This window comes from Pseudorca crassidens, chromosome X, assembly GCF_039906515.1.
Source record: "Pseudorca crassidens isolate mPseCra1 chromosome X, mPseCra1.hap1, whole genome shotgun sequence".
NCBI lineage: Eukaryota > Metazoa > Chordata > Mammalia > Artiodactyla > Delphinidae > Pseudorca > Pseudorca crassidens.
In genome coordinates, this window is record NC_090317.1 from 12,034,997 (window position 1) to 12,054,129 (window position 19,133).

Consider the following 19,133-nt stretch of genomic DNA (forward strand, 5'->3'; position numbering starts at 1 on the left):
TGAAATATCAAAGGGATATGATTTTTTGAAAATTAGAGTGGAAAAATTAGAAGATCTAATGATAGCTACTGCTAGAGAGGGTACAGGAAAAGGGCAATAGCTCAACGATGTTGGCAGGAGTATAAATTTGCTCTAACCATTTTGGAAAGTAATTTGGCAGTAACTATGAACTTTTTAAGAGTGCATACCTTTTGATCTATCAATTTTATTTGTAGAAATCTACCTCAACAATATAAATGGATGTATGTACACGGATGTTCATTATGGCACCCCTGAGTTTCCTAGACATTGCAAGGATTATTCATTGTCCCAAAACCCTTGAAATAATTTGCCTTTCTGAGCCAATAATTGACCTGTAACGTTTTACTGAAAAAGCAGGCATCCAAATAATGCTATCAGAGTTGCATATTCAACTTATTTGACCAAGGCAATTAATCGTTTTGTAAAATTTATTGAAGTGCACTGAACTTCATAGAAACACTTTCTTAAAATCCCAGCAGTAGACATGGGCTTTAGGGGTAGACAAAAAATGTTCAGTCTGGTCTGTACTATTGTTAGGTCTTTTATCCAGCTTCATCCTTTTAATTCTCTCCCTATGTATATATCTTTAGATGTGGAATCAAAATCTATGATACTGCATGATATAGTGTGATTCTGGTCTTCCACCAATTTTCTTACTGCCCAGTTAACAAAGATATAAGATGAGCTCAACTATTAAAGAAGTTCTGTTTTGTAATACTTTTAATAAGTTAGTTTGGATAATTATTTATATCATAATATCACTAGTATAAATTAGACCCTTGATAAATATTGATTGAAAGAATGGAAAATATCTTTTATTGTGGGGAGGAAAATGTGGAACATGAGAAGGGGAAAGACATAAATCATACATGCAAGTATTTGCTATATGTCTTAAATTCTTATTTTTCTCCAAATATTTATGAAGCGCACTTTGTGTTAGACACCATTCATTTATACAACAAATCTTTCTTGAGCACCTATGATAAGCTAGTGCTGCTCCAGGAACTGAGGACCTGACAATGAATAATATAGTTGATGGAGCTTGCACTGTATCAGAAAATTTCTTAGCCCTTATACACACACTGCCTACCTAAACATTTTTCCAGCATGCTTCAGAAAATAAAAAACAAAATAAAACAAAATACAAAAACCTCCCAATAGGGACTTCCTTAGAGCTGAAAGCTGTTTCGTATTTCATTCACTCATTCAATTCAATTAGCACACATTTTCTGAATGCCTACTACTATGAGAGAGGCACTGCTCTAGGCACTTGGAAAACATGAGTAAATGAGAAAGACAAAGTCTGCCCTCAAGTGGACTGTGTTCTAAATACAGACAAGATAATTTCAGACATTAATAAGTGGCATGAATAAAATAATGGGGGGGGGTGGCTAAAAGCTAGGGTGGTTTGTAGAGGTGACATCAGAGCTGAGACCTAAATGACCAGAAGGAGCTAGCCATGGAAAGATATAGACAAAGAGCTAGAGCTAGATCTCCAGAGAGAATAGCTTCTGCCAGAATGAATGAACTCGAGGTATTCGAGGAAAAAAGAGGAGCAAAATGATCAATGGAGGGAATGGTAAGTGATTATTTCAGAGAGATGTCAGGAGGCCAGATCATGTTGGACCTTGTAGGCTAAGAGATAAGGAGCATGATTTTTACTCTATTATAGGGTAGAAAGTCATTGGAAGGTATTCAATGGCAGAGTGATGGAATAAGATTTACATTTTTTGAAGATCACTCTGGCTGCTTTTTAGAAAACTGGCTATATGGAAGTAAGGGTGGAATCACTGTTGCATTATCCCAAACTAGAGATAATGATAGTTTGGACTGGAGTGGGAGCAGCAAAGATGGTACGAAGTAGTTGAATTCTGGATATATTTTGCAGGTAGAGTGTTTCAGGAACCCCAAGACCACCTTCAAGTTTGTTAATTCACTACAAGGACTCACAAAACTCAATAGCTTAATCCGAATGATAAGGTTTATTACAGCAAAGGATACACAGCAAAAGCAATAGGCAAAGATATTCATTGGGCAAAGTCTAAGAGGCTAAACACAGGCTTCCATGTCCTTTCCCATCTGGGGCCACACAGTGCATGCTATGTGTCTAGAAGCAAACTATGGGGACATGTGTGGAATGTATCAGTCCAGGAAGGCACATCTGAGTCTTTGGGCCTGAGGCTATAATTAAGAGCTGGTCACTTAGGCACATCATACTACATAACTAACCATGGCAATGGAAACTTGGGATTCCAACAATACAACCAGGTGCACATCATTGAACTTCATGCTTATGCAAAGCAAACTGTCAAGCTGGTACAGCAGAGTTCATTTCTCCAGGTGAACAAAAACACAATTAAATCATAAATCACTGACATAAAGAACATTCTGAGGGTCACATTTCCAAGGGTTGACCAAGGGTCAATGATGGTTCCAGTTTCCTTCGACACGCAAGGTATAAGCAACCAGATCTTCTGTGTTAATTCTTTCCTCACATAGAAACAAGAAGATTTCCTAAGGAATAGGATGTGGGGTGTGTGATAAAAAGAGGAGTCAAGGAGGTTTGTGGCCTAAGTAACTGGAATAATTGAGTTGGCATTTCTGAGATAGAGGAGAATATGAGAGAGGCAGATTTACTAGGGATGGGGAAGATCAGAAGTTCAGTTTTGGACATGTTAAGCTTGAGATGCTTATTAGACATCTAAGTAGTGATGGCGAGTAAACAGTTGGATCCACAAGCTCAAAGGAATGGTCAGAAATGGGGACATAAGTTTGAGAGCCCTTGCCATATAGTAGTTATCAGACCCATGGTTCTCAGTGAGACTACCTAGGGAGATTGTATAGATGGAGATGGTTATCCAGAACCAAGTCAGCAGAGGAGGAGGAGCCAGCAAAGGCTGAAAAGGAGAACCCATAAGGCAGGAGGAAAAGAGAAGCAAAGAAAAAAATATGTTATTCTAGAAAGAAGTGATCACATGAGACAAATGTTGCTAAGAGGTCAAGTCTTTGAAGACAAAAACATTGACTCTTGGTTTTTGCAAGTGGTAGGTCACAGTAACCTTGCTAAGAGTATTTCAGTTGAATGATAGAAATAAAAGCCTGATATAAAGGGGTTATAAAGACGATGGAAGGTGAGGAATTAAAGTGAGTACATACAAATCTTTTAAGACATTTTGGTGTGAAGGGGAACCAAGAAATGAGGAGTTTTCTGGAATGTGTCATATGTCAAGGAAGTTTTTTGGTCTTAAGGTTGAAGATACTACAGCATATTTACATGCTGATGGGAATGACCTAGTAAATATTCAAGAAAGAAGGAAATATATATAGGTCCTTGAGAAGGGAACAGGGACTAAGATACAGAACTCAAGTGGAGTGTGAACCTTAAATAAGAGCATGGTAATTAAAACCGTATGGTACTGGCATAAAAACAGACACATAGATCAATGGAACAGAATAGACAGCCCAGAAGTAAACCTACACATATATGGCCAATTAATTTACAACAAAGGAGCCAAGAGTATACAATGCAGAAAGTATACCTTCTTCAATAAAAGGTGTTGGAAAAACTGCACAGCCACATGGAGAATAATGAAACTGGATGACTATTTTACATCATACACATAAATTAACTCAAAATGGATTAAAGACTGAACATAAGACCTGAAACCATAAAACTCCTAGGAGAAAACATAGGCAATAAGCTCCTTGACATAGGTCTTGGTGATAATTTTTAAAATATGACACCAAAAGCAAAAGCAACAAAAGCAAAAATAAGTAAGTGAGACTACATCATACTTAAAAGCTTTTGCACAGCAAGGGAAACCATCAACAAAACAAAAGGCAACCAACTGAATGGGATAAAATATTTGCAAATCATATATCTGTTAAGGGGCTAATTTCCAAAATAAATAAAGAACTCACACAACTCAATAGCACAAAAGCAAACAATCTGATTTAAAAATGGGCAGAAGATCTGAATAGACATTTTCCAAAGAGGACATGCAGATGGCTACCAGGTACATGAAAAAATGCTCAACATCACTAATCATCAGGGAAATGTAGATCAGAACCAAATTGAGATATCACATCACACATTCTAATGGCTACTATAAAAAAGACGAGACAGCAAGTGTTGGTGAGGCTGCAGAGAAAAGGGAACCTTTGTGTACGGTTTGTGGGAATGTAAACTGGTGCAGCCACTATCGAAAAAAAAATAAAGTTTCCTCAAAAAGTTAAAAATAGAAGTACTATATGATCCAGCAATTCCACTTGTAGGTATTTATTCGAAGAAAACAAAAACACTAACAAAAAGATATAAGCACCACTATGTTCCTTGCAGCATTGTTTACAATAACCAAGACATGGAAACAACCTAAGTGTCCATAGATGGATGAATGGATAAAGAAATTGTGATATATACATACATATACATACAATGTAATATTATTCAGCCATAAAAAAGAATGAAATCTTTCCATTGTATAAAGATAAGAAAGAACATAAAATTAGTGAAATGTGGATTGTCAGACAATGTGGAAAGGTAAGGGAGTTTCCATCAGATTTTTACAAATACCTTGCAGGCAGTATAAAAGGAGATATAGATGGTGGTTAAAACCATGTGGTTTGGAGTTAGACTTGGGTTCAAATCCAAGCTCCACCTCTTACTGTGTGAACTTGGACACATTACCTCATATCTCTGGGCCTCGCCTTTCTCATCTGTAGCAACAAGGCTATTTTGAAGACTAAATTATATTAATGCAAAACATTTTTTTCTACAGTGCCTATCACCTTGCTGGAACTAAATAGATGGTCGTTTTAAACATTATTATATGTTTTCTCCCAACTCTGGTATCCAGCACTATACCTTGGCATATAGCAAATGTTTAGTAATTACTGAATGAATGAATGAAGTGATTGAATGTATGTTAAGGTGGAAATCTTGTGGCCAGAAATTGGGGTTTGTGAAGCATGACTGAGTAAGGACATTCAGTTAAAACCTAAGGTCCCTAAGATGTAAAGCACAAAGTGAGATTACTAATATTCTAAAACAGGGCAGATGGGGGAGAAAAACTAAAGCCAGTGAGCTCCTCCCATTTTTCTTGCTAGTAGCATCGTGTCCCTACCTGATAAGGGATTTGGCAGAAGTTCCTGGTGCCCACTAAATACTCTCATTTATTCATCTGATCCAATGCTAATGAATAAAGTAGATAAAGCTGTTATCAAAGATCATATTGACGGTGGACCCTTTTGTAGTGTTAGTTCTTGGTGGGACTGGGGCAAAGAATCAGATTTTCAAGTGTTGGAAAGGACCTCAGAGCATACCTCATGCAATCTTCCAAACAACACAGGAATTACCTCCACAGCATCATTGAGAAGCATTTATTGAATCTCTAACTGATACCCCAGCACTTCCATGAGTTGTTCTGGAATGGCCTCAGGCAGTGTTTCAAGACTAGAAACAAGGACTCTAACCAGGAGACTTCTGAGGATGATAGAAGATGAGGGCCTCAACTCAGAACTTTTTAGTTGAAACAGAAAAGAGGAAATCGATTTGAAATTTGGTGATATGAAGCTAAGAACGAGGAATGACTGGAGTATGATTCCCATATCTCTGGTTGGGTGATGAGATGGCTAGTAGTGCCTTTCCTGAGAAACAAAGGAAGAGGAGTACATTTGGGAGAATCTTTTACTCAGTGAGTTTGTAGTATGGGAGGACCGCACAAGGGTCTGGGGAGAATTCTGAGCGAGAGATACTTACACACACATGACACACTCACATACTTGTAAATACTCATTCACAAACACCTTCACACACTCATACACATACACACACATCATCACACTCACACACACTGACAAATACACACTCTCTCTGGCACACTAACTCACATATTCTGTCAAATATATCTTTGCAGGTCTCACACACATACACACTTTCCCACGCTCAAACATTCACTCCAAAAGTCTCTTACAAGTTGTCTAACACTAACCTTCACACATTCTCACTCTCATCCGCTACTACATATACTCACACAATCACACTCACACATAATCTCACACTGATACAGCCACACATTCACACAGACACACAGTCACACACATGACAGACATCCGTCATCATTGTTGCCATGCAGTGTTCTAGACTGAAGGATATATGAAGAAAATTACAAAGACCCTTTGGAGTTTATATTCTACTGGATAGCAATAGATAACCAAACAAATCATATAAAATCAAGTAGTGATATATATTATGACAAGTTGAGTAGAGTAAAGGAATAAAGTGCAGGAGTGGTATTTTAAGTACAGTGGCTTGGGAGGTTTTCAGAACATTTGAGCAGAGATGTGATATGATCATATTTATATTTTAAAAAATAAATATATGATAAGAAGAACACAATTAGATGATAATCATAGAAGCAATTTTCTGGGCAAGAAATGATGGTGACTTGGACTAGGTAGATAGCAGTGGAAGCTCTAAGAAATGGTTATATTTTAGATATATTTTGGAGATAGAGGGAACAGAACTTGCTGATAGATTAGAAATGAAGGATTAGAAAAAGAAAGTACCTAAGGATGATTCTAAAGTTGTTGGTTAGAGCAACTGGAAAGATGGAGTTACCATTTACTAAAATGAAAAATACAAAGAGAAGCTGATTTGTCGTTGAGAGGACGGAGGTACAGTGGGAACCAAGGGTTTAGTTTGGACATGATAGGTTTAAGTTGTCTATTGGTCATTCAAGCAGAAATGAAGATTAGGACATAGCACACATGAGTCTGGAATTTAGGGAAACTTATTTATTGAGTGTTCATTAATTCATTCAACTAATAATTATTGAGCACCTCCACTTTGCAAGGCTCTGGAGATTCAAAATCAAGTCCCTGCCTTCATAGAGCTTGCATTTTGGCAGGGGAAAGTAGACTATATACAAAGAAATATATTGTATAATATAATGGTAGTAATAAGTGTTATGGATTAAAACAAACAAACATGTGCTTGAAACTATAGTAAGTACCTTGCATTCATTACCTCATTTAAATCTGCATAACAGGCCTGAGAATGAGCTATTGGTATTATTCCCAATTTAAAACTGGTGAAAGCAAGCCTCCCACAGGCTACTTAGTAAGTTGAGGTTTAATGAATAAATTAGTGAATAACTATTTTAATGTATCTGACTGTACAAGAACACCAAGGCTTCGTTGAGTACTGGCATGGATCATTCTATTTTGTTCTCAAGCCACCATGCCTACCTACCCATCTGTCTTGATTCTGAAAAGTAGCCACACCACAGCAAATGGGCACTAAAATATCATGAACACCTGAGGTCCTAAAAGTGTATCAGGTTGGAAATGCAACAAATGAAACCATGAAAAGGAAAATTTCAATAGCCCTTCGCATTTGAATGGATTTACAGCTTACAGAGCTTTTGCACTCATGTACAAATTTGCCTGATTTACATAGCTCAGGGTTTAAAATAGGGGTACATTCAGCAAAGGAAACCATTGACAAGATGAAAAGACTACCTACTGAATGGGAGAAGATATTTGCAAATGATATAATATTATATATAATATATATAATAAGGGATTAATATCCAACATATATAAACAGCTCATACAACTCAACATCAAAAAAACAAGCAACCCGATTAAAAAATGGGCACAAAAACCGAATAGACATTTTTCCAAAGAGGAAATGCAGATGGCCAACAGGCGTATGAAAAGATGCTCAACATCACTAATCATCAAGGAAATGCAAATCAAAATCACAATGAGATATCACCTCACATCTGTCAGAATAGCTATCATCAGAAAGAACACAAATAACAAATGTTGCCGAGGATGTGGAGAAAAGGGAATCCTCATACACTGTTGGTGGGAATGTAAATGGGTGCAGCCACTGTGGAAAACAGTATGGAGGTTCCTCAAAAAACTAAAAATAGAGCTACCATATGACGCAGCAATTCCACTCCTGGTTATATATATATATATATGTGTGTGGGTGGGTGTGTGTATATATATATATATATAAACACAAACACGAATTTGAAAAGATAAGTGCACCCCAATGTCCACAGCAGCATTATTTACAATTGCCAAGATAAGGAAATGACCTAAGTGTCCATCAACAGATGAATGGATAAAGAAGATGCAGTGTATATATATACAATGGAGTACTACTCAACCATAAAAAAGAATGAAATTTTGCCATTTGCATCAACACAGATGAACTTAGAGGGCATTATGCTAAATGAAATGTCAGACAAAGAAAGACAAATACTGTATGATGTCACATATATGGAATGTAAAAAAATAAATCAAACTAGTGAATATAACAAAAAAGAAGCAGACTCAAAGATATAGAGAAAAAACTAGTGGTTACCAGTGTGGGGGGACATTACAGGGGTGGGGTAGTGGGAAGTACAAAATATTAGGTGTAAGATAGGCTCAGAGATGCATTGTACAAAACAGGGAATATAGCCAATATTTTGTAATAACGTTAAATGGAAAGTAACCTTTGAATATGGTATAAAAAGTAAAAGAAAAACTAAAGTTCAAAAAAATTTTTAATAAAATAAAATAGGGGTGCATGAATCATTTCATTGGTCCTTGTAATACTAGCCTCTGAAAATTGCCAACTAAGCATGGCCTCTTCTCCTGAACTAGAAAGCCCTACGCTGAGTACTACTTCATCCACAGATCACACCCACATTTGGAGGAACCCACTACCATTTCCATGGGGGCTGCATTCTCTCCCAGAAACAACTGGTGAGATCAATGTACTGGAGCTTTCAATGTGCCACAGCTGCAGTTCTGTGGAAAAATGGAGAAGATCACCTCTCTACCTTTCTACACTGTAATTAGTTAGAGAAGTCCCAGAGCAATACTTCTTGAGTCCCAATATATTACAGGCTCTTTAATGAAATACCCATGCCAGTTTTTGCTCCCAATTCTCTATTTCCTTTGGACACAGATATAAATCTGTTGGCAGGAGTGGAGGTGGAGTGATGTTCTTTCCCATGGTATCATGTTCCTAAATGGGGGGACATACACTGGAGTAATACTACTGGCCTTTCTCCCCAGGAGGAAGACAGTCTTCACTCAGCTTAACACTTCTTGCTTCTCCCTTTCGGACAGGCCTGCCGTCAGGAAGCTAATAGTCTTAGTTCTGCACACCATGAGTTTTAGAGATGCAGGGCCCCATTGGATGGAGTGTGCTGCATTTGTTGAGTGCTTCCTTTGACTAGGTAACTCTAGCTAATTCTGGGGTGCAGAATTAGGAGGTTCATTCTTGCTGCACACCTAAACTATGTTCTCTAAATCCAGCTGTTTTTAGGAATGAAGATGATATTGTTGATCTCCATCTGTCTGAATCTTTTAGTTCCAAACTGGGGTAGAAAAGAGGTATTACATTTACTGCGCCTCACCAAATCCCACAAAGTCTATGGGAACCAAGCTGGAGAGAGTTTTGAGTGACAGACTTTCCTTAAAACTACTGCTCTTTTTTGATATTGAGCTGTATGAGCTGTTTGCATATTTTGGAAATTAATCCCTTGTCAGTTGCATTGTTCGCAAATATCTTCTCCCAGTCCGTGGGTTGTCTTTTGGGTTTGTTTATGGTTTCCTTTACTTTTTCCTTTGCAAAATATTTTAAATTTAACTAGGTCCCATTTGTTTATTTTCGGTTTTATTTCTATTACTCCAGGACACAGATCCAAAAAGATATTGTTGAGACTTATGTCAAGTTCTGCCTATGTTTTCCTTTAGGAGTTTTATAGTATCTGGCCTTACGTTTAGGTATTTAATCCATTTTGAGTTTATTTTTGTATATGGTGTTAGAGAATGTTCCAATTTCATTCTTTTATATGTGGCTGTCCAGTTTTCCCAGCACTACTTATTGAAGAGACTGTCTTTTCCCCATTGTATAGTCTTGCCTCCTTTGTCGTAGATTAATTGACCATAGGTGCGTGGGTTTATTTCTGGGCTTTCTATCCTGTTCCATTGATCTATATGTCGGTTTTTGTGCCAGTACCATACTGTTTTGATTACTGTAGCTTTGTAGTATAGTCTGAAGTCAGGGAATCTGATTCCTCCAGCTCCATTTTTCTTTCTTAAGATTGCTTTGGCTATTTGGAGTCTTTTGTGTTTCCATACAAACTGTAAAATTTTTTGTTCTAGTTCTGTGAAAAATGTTGGTAATTTGATAGAGGTTGCATTGAATCTGTAGTTTGCCTTAGGTGGTATAGTTATTTTGACAATATTGATTTTTCCAATCCCAAAATACAGTATATCTTTCCATCTGTTTGTGTCATCTTCAGTTTCTTTCAACAGTGTCTTATAGTTTTCAAAGTACAGGTCTTTTGCCTCCTTAGGTAGGTTTATTCCTAGGCCTTTTATCCTTTTTCATGTGATGGTAAATAGGATTGTTTCCTTAATTTCTCTTTCTGATCTTTCATTGTTAGTGTATAGAAATGCAATAGATTTCTGTGTATTAATCAAAAAATGGGCAGAAGAACTAAATAGATATTTCTCCAAAGAAGACATACAGATGGCCAACAGGCACATGAAAAAATGCTCAACATTGCTAATTACTAGAGAAATGCAACCAAAACTAAAATGAGGTATCACCTCACTCCAGTCAGAATGGCCATCATCAAAAAGTATACAAATAATAAATGTTGGAGAGGGTGTAGGGAAAGAGGAACCCTCCTACCCTATTGGTGGGAGTGTAAATTGGTACAGCCACTATGGAGAACAGTATGGAGGTTCCTTAAAGAACTAAAAATGGAGCTACCATATGATCCTGGAATCCCTCTCCTGGGCATACAGTAAGTCCCCCACATACAAACCTTCAAGTTGTGAACTTTCAAAAGATGTGAACGTGTGCTCCATCAATGTCAGGCATGAGTGAAACTGCAGCTTGCCTTCTATCTCCTATTGCTGATGATCCTTCACCTCTACCACCTCCCACCTCCTTTCCCTCCTCCAGTCAGTAACTCTTCTTGCCTGTTCACTCGATGCCACCCCCTATATGCCAGCTGTTGTACTGTACTTTTCAAGATACTATACTGTAAGATCAAAAATGTTTTCTTGGGCTTCCCTGGTGGCGCAGTGGTTGAGAGTCCGCCTGCCAATGCAGGTGACGCAGGTTCGTGCCCCGGTCCGGGAGGATCCCACGTGCCGTGGAGCGGCTGGGCCCGTAAGCCATGGCCGCTGAGCCTGTGCGTCCGGAGCCTGTGCTCTGCAACGGGAGGGGCCACAGCAGTGAGAGGCCCGCGTAATGCAAAAAAAAAAAAAAAAAGTTTTATTTTTTGTGTTTGTTTTTTATGTATTTTTTGTGTGAAAAGTATTATAAACTTATTACAGTACAGTACTATATAGCCAATTGTGTTAGTTGGGTACCTAGGCTAACTTGGTTGGACTTATGAACAAATTGGACTTATGAATGTGCTCTCAGAATGGAACTCATTCATATGTAGGGGACTTACTGTATATCCAGAGAAAACCATAATTCGAAAAGTTACATGCACCCCAGTGTTCACCGTAGCACTATTCACAATAGCCAAGACATGGAAGAAACCTAAATGCCCATTGACAGATGGATGAAGAAGATGTGGTATATTTATACAATGGAATACACTCAGCTATAGAAATGAATGAAATAATGCCATTTGCGGCAACATGGATGGATCTAGAGATTATAATACTAAGTGAAGTAAGCCAGACAAAGACAAATATCGTATGTATCACTTATATGTAGAATCTAAAAAAAAGGTACAAATGAACTTATATACAAAACAGAAATAGACGCACACACATAGAAGACAAACTTATGCTACCAAAGGGGAAAGGGGGGGAGTGATAAATTAGGAGTTTGGGATTAACATATACACACTACTATATATAAAATAACCAACAAGGACCTACTGTATAGCACAGGGAACTATACTTGATATTTAGTAATGACTTATAAGGGAAAAGAATCTGGAAAAAGTACATATATACATATATATATATATACATACACATATATGTATATATATATAACTGAATCACTGTGCTGTACACCTGAAACTAACATGACACTGTAAATCAACTATATTTCAATAAAAACAAACAAACAGAAAAAACTACTGTTCCTCTCCTGTCACTGAATTCTGTTTACTGGGCTGATCAGCTGCCTATAACTCCTTAGAGGAATTAAAGTTTAATGATATTTGCAATGTTTGTTGAGCTCTTCATTTCTTTCTTCCTCCTTTCCTTCAGTAATATTTTATTAAATGCATGTTTTGTTTCAGGCTCTGTCCAGAGCTCTGACAATTCAACAGTGAACAAGAGAGACATAGCACCTGCCCTCATGAAGCTTACAGCCTAGCAGTCCAACAGATGTTAATGAAATGATCCCCCAAGTCTTATAATGTATAATGTCAACAAAATAAGTGCTACGAGTCCTCTGAACTCTGATATCGTCTGAGGAATCAAGGAAAGCTTCCTCTTGGAAATGGCTCTTTAGTTGAGATCTGAAGGATGAGCTGGAGACAAGATAGACACAGGGTGAGAGAAAGAGCGTATCTTAGACAAAGGTAAGAAACAACCAAAGGTCCTATGGTGGTAGGGAGTTACTGTGTTACTATGTGCCAAGGTTTGTACAAATCTGTTGTTTTAATTCACTCAACAATCATTTCTGCAAAATAGCTAAGCCCCCATTTTACAAATGAGAATATTGAAGCACAGGGGGTTACTAGCTGCATGACATTGAGTAAGTGAATTTAAAGCCAGTATTGAGTGCCTCTAAGGCAGTGGTTCTCAGTTGGGCCCCTACCACGCTAGAGCACATTTGGCAATATCTGGAAGCAATTTTAGTTGTCACAACTTTGAGGGGGGCTGGGGTGCACTACTAGGTTGAGGTCAGAGATGTTGCTACGCATCCTACAATGAACAGGACAGCCATCACAATAAACAATTATCTGACCCCAAATTTTAATAGTGCCCAGGATGAGAAACCCTGGCACTACTGAAATTTGGGTTAAACCCAAGCTCTTAACCCTTCCACAGATGTGCCTCTCTCCCTGGAGGCTTCTCAGTCCTTTGTACAAATAGACTTCTGGTCAGTCAGTTCCAATTAGCCGTACATGCCCAGTAGTGGACATGGATTAGACTTAAGCAGGGACCTCTGCTACTTGGCAATTCTTTCAATGATCCACACCAGCTTTGTATTGTCAGTTCCATCTCATAGATGAAGAAACAGAGGTTAAATAACATGCCTTGAGTCTCAGAGGTCACAGTGACAGAGCAACTGAGTCCAGCTCTTTTGAAAATGAATCTGTTATCATTTTCCTTCATAAGGCAGCCCTTCAAAGGACAAATGCTTAATCTCGGCCTCCTCATGTAAAACTGGCAAAGGCTGGAGATACAGGTCTGGATCTGGGCTGCAGGGGCGCTACAAAGAGTTTGTCAAATTTAGTGCCTGAATTATTTTTTTAGGAGCTTGAAAATCAGCCCAGTGTTATTCAGCTTGAATTCTTCTCTTGGTAGGCTCAAACTCACACCAGACACACAATCTGCTGTTTGTGTAGAGAATGTATCAGTAGAGAAAAGAATAGCACCCACACGTGAGCATCTGCTCAAAAAATCCATTTCACCATTAACCATACAATTGAGTGAGAAAAACATAAAAACATCTGTGCCTGCTATTGCAGATGTAATCATATAACCCAAATGTAGCAATGGAACAAACTGGAAGAGGGGCAGAGGACAAGAAAAGGGAGAAACACATAGCTTTGTTGTCAGAAAGGGATGGGTCTGTGGCTGGGCTCCTGCACTGAATACTCGTCTTCACCTTTCAGACACCACCTATAGGAAACAGCAAGATCCTAAGCAGGCAAATTATGCAATACAGCTCTAAGGAAGCAATAAACAAGGCAGAGGAATCCCAGAGACTGCAAATCGACAGCAAAAAATATATCTAAATATATGTTGGCGGCATTTCAATGTTAAGGCAGTTGACAGAATCGTGGAACAAGAGACCGTAGAAAATGTCAAATCTGAAGGGCCCTCAGAGATCAACTGGTTCAATCCCCAGTCTTACTCATGAGGAAACTGAGGTGCAGAGAGGGATGTGACTGCCCAAGGTCACACAGCTAGTTAGTGGCAGATGATTCTAGGCAGTTCTGGGGAAAGGATTTTTTTTTCAGACCGGCAAGAGAGAAATATTTTACAAAACTTTACAAATAACTGAGAACATCAGCTTGAAAGCACAACTCTGCTACAGCTATATAAATTTATGCCTTGATTCAGGGGGCCAAAAGCCAACGCTGATCTTCGCCCAAAGTTCTAAGGTGTAATTCTGCCACTCAGGGTGAAACAGAAACACCTACTAGATCTCAGCAACTAACACTGGCTCTACTTCTGCTGGACTGCCAGTTTTAAAGAACCACACAACTTTAATCTGAAGGTGGAAAGAAAGGGAAACCAACAAGGCCCACGGCACCCCAGGCCACACTCCTTTCATTGGCCCATGAAGAATCCGCACCCAGGAAGTCAGGACGCTAGGCTTTGGCTTCTGGTTCTGCCTACAACCAGCTGTATGACCTTAGGACAAATACAGACCACTGAACTTGAGCCCTCCAAAAGCTTTTCTCCTCAGGACAAGAGGATAATAAGAAGCAAAAGGAAAGGAGAAAATAGAGAAATGTATGGGAAGAGGTGGTGGGAAGAAGCAGGGTTGCCCTCTCTCCCTGCCCATCCCCTCAAATGCCAGCCTAACTGTTATGGGGTCCACACAACACCCCTCTTAAATTCAGCCTAGGTTGTATCATTCATTTGATGGCTATTCATGGCCATCTTCTTTCATGAAATATCTGTTCAAATCTTTTGCCCATTTTTATTGGTTGTTTTCTCACTAAGGAGTTGTAAAAGGCATTTATATATTCTGGATATAAGTATTTTGTCTGATGTAAGTGCTGTGTATATTTTCTTCTATTCCAAGGTTTGACTTTTCATTTTCTCAACAATATCTTTCAAAGAGCAAAAGTTTTTAATTTTGATAACATTAAATTTATCATTTTTAAATACTTTTGTGCTTTTTGTATTCTATCTATGAACTTTTACCTACCCCAAAGTCACAAAGATTTTCTCCTATGTTGTCTTCTAAACACTTTAGAGTTTGGGGCTTTATATTTAGTTCCATTGAGAATCCATTTACATTTATTATCCATTTCGAGGTGATTTTTGTGTATGGCACAAGGTAAAATTTCATGTTCACTTTTTTCCTGTATTGATGTCTGGTTGATCCAGCACTATTTGTTGAAAAGACTATTTTCCCTCCACTAAATTGCTCTGGCACCTTTGATCAATTGGCCATATATGCATGGTATCTTTCACTTTTTAGCAGACCTATCCTTCCAGGACAGTACAAAGGAGGACACGAGTCTACATGTACATTTGCACTAATTCCAACTCAGTGGGACTCAACTCATGAGGTCAGACTGTTTAGGACTTCACAGTTCTGCCCATGGCGAAAGGTGGAAGGACAGAAGACCACTTAACGATAGGAATTATAACAGATGCACATGATTGGGACAATCCTCTTTTGCATTTCATATGCATCACATAATTGATCCTTCAAAACCGCCCTGTGAAAAAGCAATGAATATGATCCTCACGATTTAAAGTGAAGCTCTGAGAGTTAACTGACTTGTCTAAGGTCACATAGAGCTGGACTCTGAACCTAGACTCTACGATGCCAGAGCTATGTTTTCAATCACTGTTTCTATCGCTCCTTTCAGCTCCATTACTCTTATCTCCATAATTCGATGTGATGGTTCTCACCTGAAACAACCTCTTACTGTTCCCATCCATCCCAGATGTTGAGGGCTAACTAATAAAATAGTTAATATTTGTTGAATACCAAGGATTCGGCCTCTTTGTATATACACATTTTTTAGTGTATAGACATGTACCATTTTATTACAAAGATTCTCACAAAAATGAAAACAGTATCTCAAAAAGGAAACTGGACTAACAATCTTCACCTGCAGAATTGTGGGAGGACAGAGAGGGCAGGCAGTGTGAGTTTCTTGGCTTACTGGGGGCCAGTAGAAAGGTATGAGAACAGAACCAATCTAAAAATGGCTGATGTTACCTTAAGGAGCCTGAAAAGACCAGGGAGTCCCTGAAGATCCAGTCACCCCTTCTAAAATGCTCAATAAGGGCACCTTTTCAAAGCTACTAAGAGGCACTTCAAGATTTTGTCCTATGGGTGCTTAAGTGTATCCCTTCTAGCCAGACCTGGCACCCGTTATGGTTCAAAATTAAGAATTCAGGAGGGATGGGTGGTGAGGCAGTTACTAGAAAAGCTTCACCTAACACATGTGCCCTGAGCTCGGGGCCCTGGTTCCTGTCCAGTCCCTGGGGATATTTATATTTAATATATTTTATATAAATACACAGAGAAATAGAAAATATAAAATCCGAGGGGGTGCAAGATAAAGGTGGGGAACTTGGCAAGAAGCCAGAACTGGAGAGGTCTGCTCAGACCCTCTTGGCTTCTTGCTTCTCCTCCTTGGTTTTCTCCTCTTCTGTGACTTCTTTCTTTTCTTCTGGGTCTTTCTCTTTCTCATATTCCGTTTTGACTCTCTTGGCTTTTTTGAAGTTGGAAGAGTTCTTGCGACCTCCTTTTCCCTCCCCATCAGAGTCAGAGAACTCTTCCTCACAGGCAATTTGTTTGTCCGAGGAACACAGTGAGAGGTGCTTGTCAGGGTCTTCTTCATCCTCATCACCACTCTCCTCTGGAATGGCATCCTCAGGAATGGCCTGCATTTGGACTCCAGTTATGCGGGTCAGCATTCTCAGGTTCTCAAACAGTCGCTGTTTGAGCTTTTCCAGATACTCATTAGTGTTCTGGTGAGTCATATTGGAAAGACTGATGTGAAATTTGAAATCTGGTCCAAAGTATTCAAAGTAGTCGTTGTATGAAAGCTCATTAGGGATCTCCATGTCCAGGGCCACAGCTGTTTCATAAGTCCAGCACCGGGAGACATTATAATGGTGTAGCCACCTCCTCCCAGCATCAGCATAGGCAGGTTAAAGCTCTTCACAAATTCCACACACTTGGCTTGCCCTTTGATGGTCGAATCGAAGCAATCTAACTGATCCCCAGACAGGAAATCAGAGCCACAGTGTAAGACGACTGCACTGAGCTGGAACATCTCCATTACTTTGGACATGACTGGCTTGAAAATGGCCTCATAGAACTCGTCATCAATCCCATCTCAGAGAGGGTAGTTAACAGCATAATACTTGCCTTTGCCAACCCTAATATCCCATAGGTCCCAAGTTCCTGGGAAGTACTCTCCATATTTATGAAAGGACACAGTCACGACTCGGTCTGTGGTATAGAAGGCCTCTTCCACACCATCGCCATGGTGAATATCAACGTCAACATACAGCACTCTCTGGTGATACTTCAGCAGTTCCAGGATAGCCAAGACGATATCATTGACATTGACGTAACAGAAGCCAGATGCCTCGGACTTCTTTGCATGGTGTAAGCCCCCAGCCCAATTCACAGCGATGTCCGTCTACTGTTTATTTTCAGGGCACTTGCCACAGAGCCACCAGGAGATAGCTGACAGAACTCAAACAGGCCATCAAATACCAGACACTTCTCACCAACGTAGAATGGTGCATCTGCTTGCTGTACTCTGCATCTGCTTGCTGTACTTGGACATGTTATCTGGGCAGATGGAGCGCAAGAATTTAATGTAGTCATCAGTGTGGTACTTGGTTCTCTCCTCAGCATTGGCTTTGCGAGGGTGATAAATTTCCATCTTTCGGTCGAGGCCATAGTTAAGGAGCAAATTGTGAGTCATGCAGATTCAGTGAGGCTTCATTGGGTGGCCTTGTCCATAATATACAACATAATTGGAAACTACATCCAACGTAATTTCCAACATCCCCTCACTATATCTCCAGGGAATTCACTCCCACAACAGAAAACTAACCATCACTACTCAGAATTATTGTAAGCCACAGCTCACCTCTTGCACGTCATTACACTTTATGGTGTCAAAGCACATTCACATTCATTTTCTTACTGGATTCTCACAAAAACCCATCGTAGTAGTAACAGACTTTCCCCCTGGTGCCCTGAGTCTGCGCCATCTTGCTCCCCTCCGTAGGTCCCTCTGCCCTCCTGCCAGCGGCTCTGCTCAGCCTCTTTACAGATATTAACTCATTCAATCCTCCCAACATCCCTAAATGAGTTGTATACTACTGTCATGTCCATTTTAATGGGACCTGGAACCTCAGGCTCAGTGAGTTTATGTAACTTACTCTCGATCACACAGCTATTAAATAGCAGAGCCAGGATCTAAAGCAATTATTTACCTTCCCTTAAATCTCTTGCTCTTGGCCATTACAATATACCACCCTCTAGACTTCAGGTAGGTTGTCCATATAAGATAACACAGGGTAAGGACACTAGCCAGTCATTAATGTGCTATCAAGGCCCACAACACATTGAAAAAAAAAAAACATAAGTCACCTTGGCCCTGTCAGCACACAATGGCTACTGTGTTTGCCAATTCTGCCTTGTATCTGCCTCTTTTATCACCCAAAGCCATGGGAGGATATGAGCATTTGGGATGTTCCCACAGCAGATTTAGAGTTTCTATGGAAATAACTACCTTCAGAAGATCAAAGGTTTCCATATTATAAAGGGACATAATTTGCTCTATTCTTCTTTGAACTTCAAGAAGAACAATATATACAAAACAATTCACTTTGATAAGCTGGTATGACCTAACCTAACAACATAAAAATTAGTCAGGATTTTCCTAATAATCCTTTTATGTTTAATCGTTATGGTCTTTAAAAGCTTCCACTAGTGCTCTTTTATTTGGTTTTTCTCAACCTTGCAAGATAAGCAGAGGAGATCATATTATCTCCAATTTACTGATAAAGAAACTGAGAATCACGTGGAGATAAGTGACTTGTCCAAGTACACAAAGCTAACATGCAGTGGAGCTAAGATTGAACCCTAGGTCCTCTAATAGCCTGCTACTAAGTTTCAAATTAAAACGCACTAATATTACAATCATTGTTTCTTAATA

At 39.1% G+C, this 19,133-nt stretch overlaps 1 pseudogene; it reads right to left on the bottom strand.

Moving 5' to 3' along the window:
• Positions 1 to 16,551: 16,551 nt before the first annotated feature.
• LOC137217325 (histone deacetylase 1-like) lies at positions 16,552 to 18,183 on the bottom strand (annotated as a pseudogene).
• Positions 18,184 to 19,133: the final 950 nt, after the last annotated feature.